This window comes from Myotis yumanensis, unplaced genomic scaffold (assembly GCF_028538775.1).
Source record: "Myotis yumanensis isolate MYYU_CA2020_CCGP unplaced genomic scaffold, mMyoYum1.0.hap1 SCAF_7, whole genome shotgun sequence".
In the NCBI taxonomy this organism is placed as follows: domain Eukaryota; kingdom Metazoa; phylum Chordata; class Mammalia; order Chiroptera; family Vespertilionidae; genus Myotis; species Myotis yumanensis.
The window spans coordinates 1,063,208-1,073,739 of record NW_027223758.1 but is presented as its reverse complement, the minus strand read 5'-3'; the positions used below and the strand labels follow the sequence as shown (position 1 = coordinate 1,073,739).

Here is a 10,532-nt window from a genome sequence, read left to right as displayed (position 1 = left end):
GTGCATGCAAGCTGCTCCTCCTAAGTGGCCCAGACTGAATATTCGAGAGCATCTCCAGGAAGGCCTGCAGGGACGGTGCCTCCACATTCTGGAAGGATTTCTGGACTCTGCCAAACAGGGTGAGGTTTTTCATCTCCAGCCAGATGAACCCTAGTGGTTCTCATCGACCAGGATAAAGACTCCAGGGCAGCGCCTGGCGAAGACGAACATAGGGAAGTTAACATTAATGGTTTCTACTATCGCTATAGAAACACATCCTGTGGGTTCGGAGGTAATTCTTGTCTTCTGAGCCCACACCCACAGGCAGAACAAACGGAACCGGCTGTTCCTCCAAAACTGAAGCTCTGGACTCCCGGAGGCTAGGCTGGGCAGGGTCCTGCCAGCCATGGCCCTGGCTTTCCTCAGTCCCGTGTTCTTGCTGCTGCTGCTACTGCTCCCAGATCACCTGCTCGCCAATCTACTGGACCACGCTGGAGAGCTCGTTGAAGTTTCGGAAGATTTCAACATCTGGCTGGTGGATGCGGCGCATGAGGTGGATCTCTACCTTAGTGTTGATGCACTGTCCCGTGATGTGGGTGACCCTGGCATACTTCCCACCATGTTGGCCCCAGGAACTTGGGAGATGCCATTTTGTTTTTTTAAATATATTTTATTGATTTTTGTTCAAAGTGGAAAAAAGAGGTGTAGAGAATTAGAAACCTCAAAGGTAGAGAAATCTCAATCAGCTGCCTCGGGCACATCTCCTACTGGGGATGTGCCCACAACCAAGGTATATGCCCTTGACCAGAATCGAACCTGTGAACCTTTAGTCCGCAGGATGGTGCTCGGTCCACTGAGCCAAAACAGTTAGGGCGGCACCCGCCATTTTGAAACAGCAAAGGTCAATCCCTCTCTTTAACCTTCTCTCTTCCTCCCCACATCCCAGGTTTTAACTTCCCCGTTAGGATAGAACAAAATGCAAGTGCAAAACATTGTAGAAGTATACGTTTTACTACACGGAGATGGATTAATATCTTTGTGTCCTTCGTGTGTGTGTGTGTGTGTGTGTGTGTGTGTGTATGTGTGTGTGTCTGTGTCTGTGTGTCTGTGTGTGTTTTAAAATATATATTTATTGATTTGGGAGAGGAAGGGAGAGGGAGAGAGTGATAGTACATCCACGATGAGAGAGGATCACCGGTCAGCTGCCTCCTGCACACCCCACACTGGGGATCTAGCCTGCAACCCAGGCATGTGTCCTTGACCAGAATCGAATCCGGGAGGCTTCGTGGTCCACAGGCTTACACTCTATCCACTGAGCCAAACCGGCAAGGGCCCTTTTGCTTTTGTTGTTTAAAAAGAGATTGGAAGGGAGAGGGAGAGAAAGAGGGAGAAGCAGAGGGAGAGGGAGAGAGAGAGGTAAAGGGAGAGGGAGAGGGTGAGGAAATTGATTTTCCACTTGTTTATTCATGTGTCCCTTGCTTTTTAAAAATAATACAACGAGGGAATTTGTGGTTTCTACCCTGAGACCCTGGGCTGTGCCCTGAGGGGACTGGAAAAAAGGAAAGTGACTTGTTACCATGGCATTCACGAGTCCAAAAACATGTGATCCTAGAGGCATAGAAAGACAATAGACACAGATACCAGTAAGGTCAAAGATGATCTCTCTCAGGGAAGATACCCGGCCTAGGACGTGACTACACACACACTATACACTGCTTTCTACTTTTAAAAGTCTTTAATTTCAGAACATCCTGGGTGATCACTTTAGGGGTCTGAGTTTGCAAGCCCAGGCCAGGCCTCCTGCGAGTGGGTCAGGTCAGCTTGTGGCCCCTTTTCATCCAGAATGCAAAGATTCTTATGTATTTACACCTTCCATTTTATCCTATGACATTCCATTTCATTTTATTAACAGATGTCTCCCACAATACATTCAATTCCAAAAAAACCCCAGCAACAACAAAGAGAAAATGAATCCTCCATTGTTGTCCCTGGAGTACTCACCTCCTTTAGGCTTTCAGAGTTCCCGGGTTTCAAGGGTCAATGTCCACAAATAGTGTTCTGGGTACATCCACTCGGTCCTCAGTCACACCCATTCACCCCCCCAGTCCCCTCCCTAACCCACAAACACACATAAAAAAATCTCCAGTCCCTCTTTCACTGCCAGGCTGCCCATGGGCCTTCCGGGAAAAAACCCAGGTGGTGGACGCCAGGGCATAGAGGATAGGGGATAGGGCATAGTGGGTCATGCCTAGGGTCAGATCTAGGGTCAGGGTCAGGGTAAACATAAGTGTCAGTGTCAGGTTAAGTTTAGGGTCAGGGTAAGGGTCAGGGTTATTGTTAGGTTTATTTTCAGGGTCAGATTAGGGTCACTGTCAGGGTTAGATTTAGGGTCAGGGTTAGGGTTAGGTTTAGGGTCAGTGTCAGTGTTATTGTGGGGATCAGGATGAGGGTCAAGGTCAGGGTCAGCATCAGGGTCAGGGTTAGATTCAGGGTCATCATAAGTGCCAGGGTAAGGGTCAGCATAGGGGTCATTTTCAGCATTAGTGTTAGTGTTATTGTCAAGGTCAGCTCATGGTCAGGTTTGGGTGAGGGTGAGGGAGAGGGTTTATAGGGTTAGGGATGGGGTTGTTAAGTTTAGGTTTAGGGGTTCTGCACGGAGCCCTGCAGAAGGCAAGGCTGGGCCTGCTCCAGCAGTCAACACCCAGTGGTGGGATAGGCCCAGCATCCCCGGAGTTGCAGCCCTGGAGTTGGGGAAGGGGTGCAGCTGGAATGCCACTCCCACCCAAACCAGAGGCCCTGGGAGGCATCTCATCACTGGACTTGTAGGTTCTCTTGATTTTCTAGAAGGTTCCAACAACTCTGGGCTTAGAAAGCCTTCACTTTCTTCCACCTTCGAAGTTCCGTATGTTTACTTCCTGGACCCTCTCCTGCAGCACTGTCCCTCTCCTTCTCTTTTGACTTTGTACTGTCCTTCCGATCATGGCTGTCTCTTGTTGAAAGCTTTTCTGGATGTTTGCTACCACCTATGCTTCTATTTCTACCACTTTTCCCACCCGAATCATCTTCTCTGCGACCCCTTGTAAGGGGAGAATTGGTGACGTGAAGTGGTAGAAAGCTCTCTGGAGAAAAGTTCTCTCCATTTGCTGACGGTCGAGGCTGTGCTCCAGCAGCATAACCTTTGTAGCATTTTTCGTACCACTCCCTGTATTTCCTCTCCCATTCTTGGTAATGCTCTTTTACAAATGGGTCTCTAAAGTCAACACTCCTCCCATGATAAGCTTTTCAGTCATAGGAGGGTGGAACCTCTCTGTATCTCTTAAAATATTCACGTTCTGTTTCCCCTTGTAGTACAGTGCGTTTATTTGGAGACTGTCCCCTAAATGCTTGAGGGGACCTTGATCGCGAAGGATGTCGCCTATACAGTGGTGACCTTGACCTAGATCAACCACGATATCCATGAGATCTAGACCTAGACCTTGGCCGTTAATTTCGACTCTTGCCTCTGCCTCTTCTGGGGCATGGCAGTGATTCGAATAGGAAGGAGAGTGTGAGTGGCTAGGTGATTGAGAACGAGAACATGAGCGCCCTGAACCACGTGTTGATTTAGCATAAACAGAAGGACTTCTGAAGTATGAGGAACCACTGTGGGAATATTTAGACTTAGACTCTTCTTGTAGCCGTCGCTGCTCTCTATAGAATTTTTCCCTGGACAGAAGTGGTGCTTGTGCTGCTGGGATGGTATTTGAGTGAGCAGTCTGCACTCCTGATGATACCCAAGGTGCTGATAAATTGGCAGAAGGACTCCTGGAGTATGCGGAAACACTGTAGGGATATTGAGACTCTTCTTTTAGCCATCGCTGCTCTCTGTAGAATTCTTCCCTGGACAGAAGTGGTGCTTGTGTTGTTGAATTGGTATCTGAGTGAGCAGTCTGCCCTCCTGATGATACCCAAAGTGTGGATAAGTTGGCTGGCGCTGCAGGGAACCCGGGGGGAAGGAAGCTATACCCAGCAGGTGGTGACTGTCCAAGCAAAGATGGATTTCTGAGCACAGGCACCTGGTAACCTTTCTCCTCCACAAGGGCAGTTATTGCTATTGAAGAGGTTCCCTTTGAATGTTCGAAGGCGAGGGCTGTGGCCGGCAATATTTTATGATCCGAATCCCGGAAAGGCCCATCTGGTTTTTCCGAGTGGACTGATATGGAGACCGATGCAGTTACATCGGGTACAGGCACTGGGATAGATGAATTTCCAGGCGCAGCAGGGGCTAAAGAAGACTGATTAGAAGTGAAAGAAGGTATAGAGGGAGCAGGGTGGCCTGATTTGGACGCCACTGGAATCATCGGAGGATCTTGCTGTCTTGATATTGGAGATCTCATCAGAGGCTGTAGATTCCACTGAAGGAGTCATCTCCAAGGCGGTATCGGCGGTGGTGGTGGTGGTAACGGTTTCCGTAGTCCTGTTTTATAACCACCAGTTCCATTTTTGAAGTTATTAACAGCCTGTCACAAGGCTTTATTGGCAACTAAAGCAACAAGAGAGACATCATGTTGATGACACGTTGGGCATGTATGGTCCTCTGATTCCAAGAGCGCTGTTCTTATACTCTCATCACAGTAGCTGTTCGCACAGCAGGGAATGATAGCGGCATCAGTCATGATGTCTCTGCAGATGAGACAGAGCAACTCGTCTGGGATAGGGTCGTCCTTTTCAGAGGACGAAGAGGGCTCCTCTGGGAAGAAAGGTGGCTTTTCTTTCTTCCCAATTGCATATGCCTCTGCCTCTATAGTCGGTATTGTGTATGTCCCGGTGCTGGTGAGCTTTGCACCTTTCATGGTAGGATCTGTCACTTCCATGATGAAACTTCGGGGGATTCCCGTGCTCTTTTTAATCCTAGGACGAGATTCGAAGTTTTTGTCCCCATTGGTTGGGCAATTCTTAATATAATGGCCAGGTCTACCACAGCGGAAACAGGTGTAAGATGGAGGTGGTGGACCTAGAGGCTTCTTCATGTAATTGATGGAGTCGTATGTACGGCCAGACTGCCACATCATGGCTTTAATTTTATCTTCTTCAGAAGCATTGGCTTCAGCCAGATTGGCAGTCTTTCTAAGTTGGGCCAGAGACATAGGTGCAGAAGAGTCATCAGTGACTTTTGAAGTTCCCATCACTGGATCAGTTCGACCTATAACGTCTGTCTGGCTTGTAGATTTTACACCTCCAATAGGAATTCTTCTAACAATGAAAGGCGGATTCTTAGGAATCAGAGCATTATCATCAGTGTACTCTTCCTCCGTCTGCGCTTGCTGATCTGCAGGTCATACTTGGCAGCTTTCAGCTTCTCTCTCCCCATAATCTGCGTCTTTAGGTTGTGGAGGGAGATGTGCCGCCCATCAAAGGTGACGATGGCATAGCTGAGTGTGGAAGCGAATTTATAATGAACACAAGACATGATGCCAAAGAATCCTCAGGTTGGACGAGGACACGTGGACACGCTCAGTATACGTATACTTATGAACTGAAGAGCAGAATATGGGCATACACAGAACACTCGCAAGACACCGAAGGACCGAAGGCCTTGGGTTGAACACCCCCTCCCCACAGCAGGGGCGTGAGCACCACAATCCAGTCCCCAAACCCAGAATCACTTAATGTGCAGGAAGGCGGGCCAGGGCGGGAGGGCCCGGGGCTCCGCCAAAGGGCAGGGCGTCACCCAGGCCCGATCCCCCTCGCTCAGACTCAGGGCCAGCAGGCGGTGCAGTCAGCGGCGGCGAGTCCACACGTCACAAGTCCGAGTGACCCAGCGGGGTCAGGGGTCTGTAGTGCGTCCGCAACTCCCTGGGGCCCTCTCCGTGGTTTGGGGTGACCCGGGTACCGCAAGAAGACCAGAGTCGGCGAAGAAGAAATGACACGCAGACCGCGGTCGGTGATCAGTAGCCTAGCTAGGTTCTAGTCAGGTGTCCTAGCGGCTTCTATGTCTCGGGACCGGGTCTTGGCGAGACATCTCTCCTGAAAGAACCCTTAGAGAACGAGGACGATGACCACGACCACAAGCCTAGGGCTCAGAAGCTCTGCAAAGAAGTCCCTGCTTTCTTTTATAGCCCAGAGCCGGTGGGAGGAGCCAAATCAACCGCCCGCTCGACCAATCAGCCGCCCCTAGGACTGATGTCACAGGTTGGGCTTCAAGTTGAGGGGAGGAGGCTTGCATTGGCGCTGCAGGACCAGGAAGGGCGCCACAGGCCCGCCCAAGCGATTCACGGGGCTTGGGGGAGGACTTGGGAGACAGGGCAGGTGCCCAAGGAGGCCCGCAGGGCTCCGTTTCCATGCCTTGCAGGATGGAATCGCCGTTTTTTCTTGGTGGAAGAGGGGACAATACATACTTAGACAGGCTCCGGTGGGCCCAGGGCGGGCCAAAAGGAAACAAAGCCACGGAAAATCTCCTAGGCCTGCCTCACTCGGCAGATATCTTGTTAGCGGGACCTTGTGCTCCCGTGTGTGTGTGTGTGTGTGTGTGTGTGTGTGTGGCAGGGGGACGCGGGGGGCGGGGAATGCGGGGGTTGGAGGAGGGAGGGATAGGTGTGTGGGTGTGGGTGTGGGTGTGGGAGTTTGTGTGTGCGCGCGAGCGTGTGCGTCTGTGCGTGTACATCCCCAGTCACGCACAGACACTCCTTGCTTTGAATGGTCCGTCGCCATCCATGAACACCCTTCAGCCCCTGCCTTCTCAAAGACAATGCCCCCTGCATGGTCTTCCCGCCTCGGGTCTAGCCAGAAATGGGGAAGTCCAGTCACCTGTCTGTGCTTTCCCCACAGGAGGTTGCAGGAGCGGCGCTTGCATTGACGCTTCTCGACCAGCAGAGGGCGGGAAGGGCTCTTAGGCCCCTGCTCCAGTCCACCCAAATTCTGTAATCCACAGCCAAAGATGACGTCCTGGCCTGTTCATTTGATCGACACCCCGCCCACGCCCATCCCCCACCCCCCACCCCCCACCCGTAACCCTCCCCCCACCCCGCTAACTCTGTGGATGGATGGTCAGGCCCCCGCCCAGAGACCAAGTCCAGGCCTGGCCACCTGGGCTTGCCAAAGCCTCAAAAATTGGAAAGGCGGGGTCAACTTTTATTTCTGAGGAGGGTATTTTGTTGTTGTTCTTTATCAGAGGGAACGAGTTATTTTGTTTGTTTGTTTGTCTGTCTGTCTGTTTCTTTTTCCCACACCTTTTCGGGTGATTATGGCCAAGGTGGAAACAGCAACCGGTAAAATGAATCCCGAAAATGACTCGGCACAAAACAGGTCTTTTTCAGAGTTATTGAATAAAATAAAAGTTAACGAAAAATCTTTCTAGGAGTTTTAAATCCTATTTCCAAACAGAAGAAACAACTGCATCATTGGCCCCAGGTCCCTGGCCATCCTAGCACACACTGACTTGCTGGTGCTTTAGCTGGAGTCCATCATCGCATCGTCATCGTCCAGCAGGGCGTCCATCTCCTCGGCGTCCTTCTGGCTGTCCAAGTCCTCGGTGTCCTTCATCGCGCTGTCAGCGTCCAGCTGGGAGTCCAACTCCTCGGTGTCCCTCATGGAGCTGTAAGTGTCCTTCTGGGCGTCCACCTTTTTGGTGTCCCTCATGGCATGGTAAGCGCCCAGGTGGGCGTTCATCCTTTTGGTGTTCCTCATCGAGTTGTAAGTGTCCTTTTAGGCGTCCAGCTGCTGGGTGACCCTCATCCCGCTGTAAGCGTCCTGCTTGACGTCCAACCGCTGGGGGCCCGTCATCGAGTTGTAAGAGTCCACCTGGGCATCCAACTCCTCCGCCGAGATGAGTCGCTTTGAATGGCGGGCCGTGCGCCTGCCTGGACGCTGGTTGCCTCCGCGGGCGCGGGCCTGAGTGCCACCGCTACCGCCTCTGCTGCCGAAGCCTCCAGATCCTCAGTTTGTAGTCACCTAGCCTCTGTTGACACTCGGTACCGGCCTGGGATGCGTGTCTATCTGCACACGTGACCTCCCTGCCCGTTCCCAGCGCTGGGAGCGCAGTAGCTGCTGCTGGTGCGGGACCCACTGGAGAGCTGCGCCCACAACCTGCCCAAGGACCCAGCCCAGCCTCCACGCTCCTCCTGGCAGCGTGCTCTGGCAGCGTGCTCTGGCGCCCGCAGGACTGGGCAAACTTTCGGAGCGTGCACATCCGAGACTCGCGGCTTCCTGGTGCTTTTGCCATCGCATTCCCTGGACTCGGAGGATTCACCCCGTTCTCGCGGCAGCATCAATGCACACCGGGAAGACGCATCTCCTCTTGTTGGGGAGTGGGGGGCATTTTAATTATTTTATTTTATTTCATTTTATTTTATGTATTATACTGTATGAAATGATTTATTAAATGCTGCTGCATATACTTTTTATCCCATACTAATAAAATTCTGCACAATATGTCATGCTTGTGATTGGGTTTCATTTCTGACCATGTCAGATCATGTTTGGCATCATGGTTGTGCCACAAAGCTCAGGTCCCTGACAGGAGAGTGGAGTCTGATGTTCCTTGAAATGACTGTAGTTTGGGCTCCACCTCTAGGTCCATGCCTAATCCCCCTCTCACGATCAAGGTCATCCCCACCCTAAGGGGCACTAAAAACCCTTAGGGATTCACCCTCCAAAGGTGCCCCGCCCTTGTGGTCCTTCGGCAGCCTCAGTGCCCCTCTCAGAATCCCTCAGTCCCTGCCCACCCCACCCCCATCCGAGGAGCCCTCCTTGACCTGGACGACTTCAGAACATGTCCAGGACCCTAACCCTGCCCTCACCAGGCCCTGAGAATGAGAGCTCTCCGCAGCTTCAAGAGGAAGGCTGCCAAGGGCTGACAGGAGTGATGAATTTACTCATAGATCAGCCGTGTCTCCACATTCCTCACTTCATGTAAGAGAGACACCAGATGTCAGCCAACAGTGCAGAAAGTCACCTGGAGTAGAGGAGTGCCTTAGTAGACACAATGACATGCACACCACAGTGTGACCGTGGGATTCCCTTCAGGAATGCTTTCAACCTCAGAGGGCTGAACATGACGCACCCTAGAGAGAAACCATGTGAATGTCACCTACGAGGGAAAGGCTTTCTACAACATTCTGAGCTTAGAAACCACAATGAAATGCACAACGGAGAGAAGCCTTATGAGTGCGGTGAGTGTGGGCAAGCCTACCATCAGAGTTCTTTCCTTAGACAACATGAGGCCATCCACACAGGAGAGTAACCACATGAATGTCCCCTATGTGACAGACCTCTCAATCAAAGATCTTACCACAGAAAAGCAGGATTGAGTCCATCCGGGCAAGCAATGCTATGAATGTCACTAGTCAAAACTCTGGCCTGAACCAGCACTGGAGAATGCATACGGGGAAGAAACCACATGTATGTCCCATGTGTGGGAAGGCTTTCCGTCAAAAGTCTGAGCTGACGACACGTTCCCACATAACACACACCAGAGACAGCCCATGTGAATTCGGTCAGTGTGGGAACACATTCGGTCAACATGCGAATCTCGTCAGACACCAGAGTCCCTACAGGGGAGAAGAGCCCTAGGCATGTCACCTATGTGGAAAATCCTCCAGTCATGGTCCTTCCCCGAGAAAACATGACAGAACTCAACAAAGGAGAGGGAATCATGAGAGACCAACACTGCTTTACACATTATTCACTCGAGTGAAATGATGCAGGGTAAAATCAGGTGAAACCTTTCATTCATCAAACAACACTGGTCATGTACGTGACCATTCCCAGAGTACAAACCACTGTGTCTGAAAGGCGAGGCATTCGCTGATCACTTACTTCTTACTCAACCTAAAATATCCCACACCAAGGATACAGCAATCCCAAATGGAAACACACCTACTTAGTTGTTTTTATATCAGAAAATATGAGGGCATGTTTGCTGGGGGAGTGTGTGTGTGTGTGTGTGTGTGTGTGTATGTGTGTGTGTGTTTGCATCTGCCTGTGTGAACACTTGTAAAGAGCCCTAGAACACACAGCTGAGAAAGTAATGAAATGTCTGTGGAAATGAAAGTTGTTTATAGAACTGTGACATCCATTGCGGCAAGCTAGGGTGATCTGGAACTTTGAATGTAGAATTTTGTAAGAAATTCATCGTTCAGTTCAGCAATGCTTGCCCATCTTTGAACAATATAATCTGTTGCAAAAGAAACAAAGTGTTGGTGTGTGAGTTTTCCTTTTGCACTTTTGAACACATACATTCAGGTTCACACAGCACTTTCCCCATTGGCTGCTTGAAAACATGGCAGCTCCCTCCGTCTATGTTTTCTTCTACATGATCTGCTAAAGACACAGCCAAGCTCTTCTGCCTCAGGTGTTAGTTGCCTCTGCATGACATGACCCTGCTCAGGAAAGTTCATTCGGGCATATCAAGGGCTCTCACGGAAAAATCTTGGTGGGACATCATTCTCTGTCTCTGCTAAGTGGGGTCAGAAGACAGAGTTCTAAACACTTCTTTTTTTAAATTATTTTTTTGGATCTTTACACACCCTGTTTTTCTCTTAGACATCATGGAGCAGGGGGCCTCCAGTTCCTAT

The 10,532-nt window shown here is 50.7% G+C and overlaps 1 pseudogene; it reads right to left on the bottom strand.

Moving 5' to 3' along the window:
- Positions 1-457: 457 nt before the first annotated feature.
- On the bottom strand, positions 458-5,428 carry LOC139014316 (E3 ubiquitin-protein ligase RBBP6 pseudogene; annotated as a pseudogene).
- Positions 5,429-10,532: the final 5,104 nt, after the last annotated feature.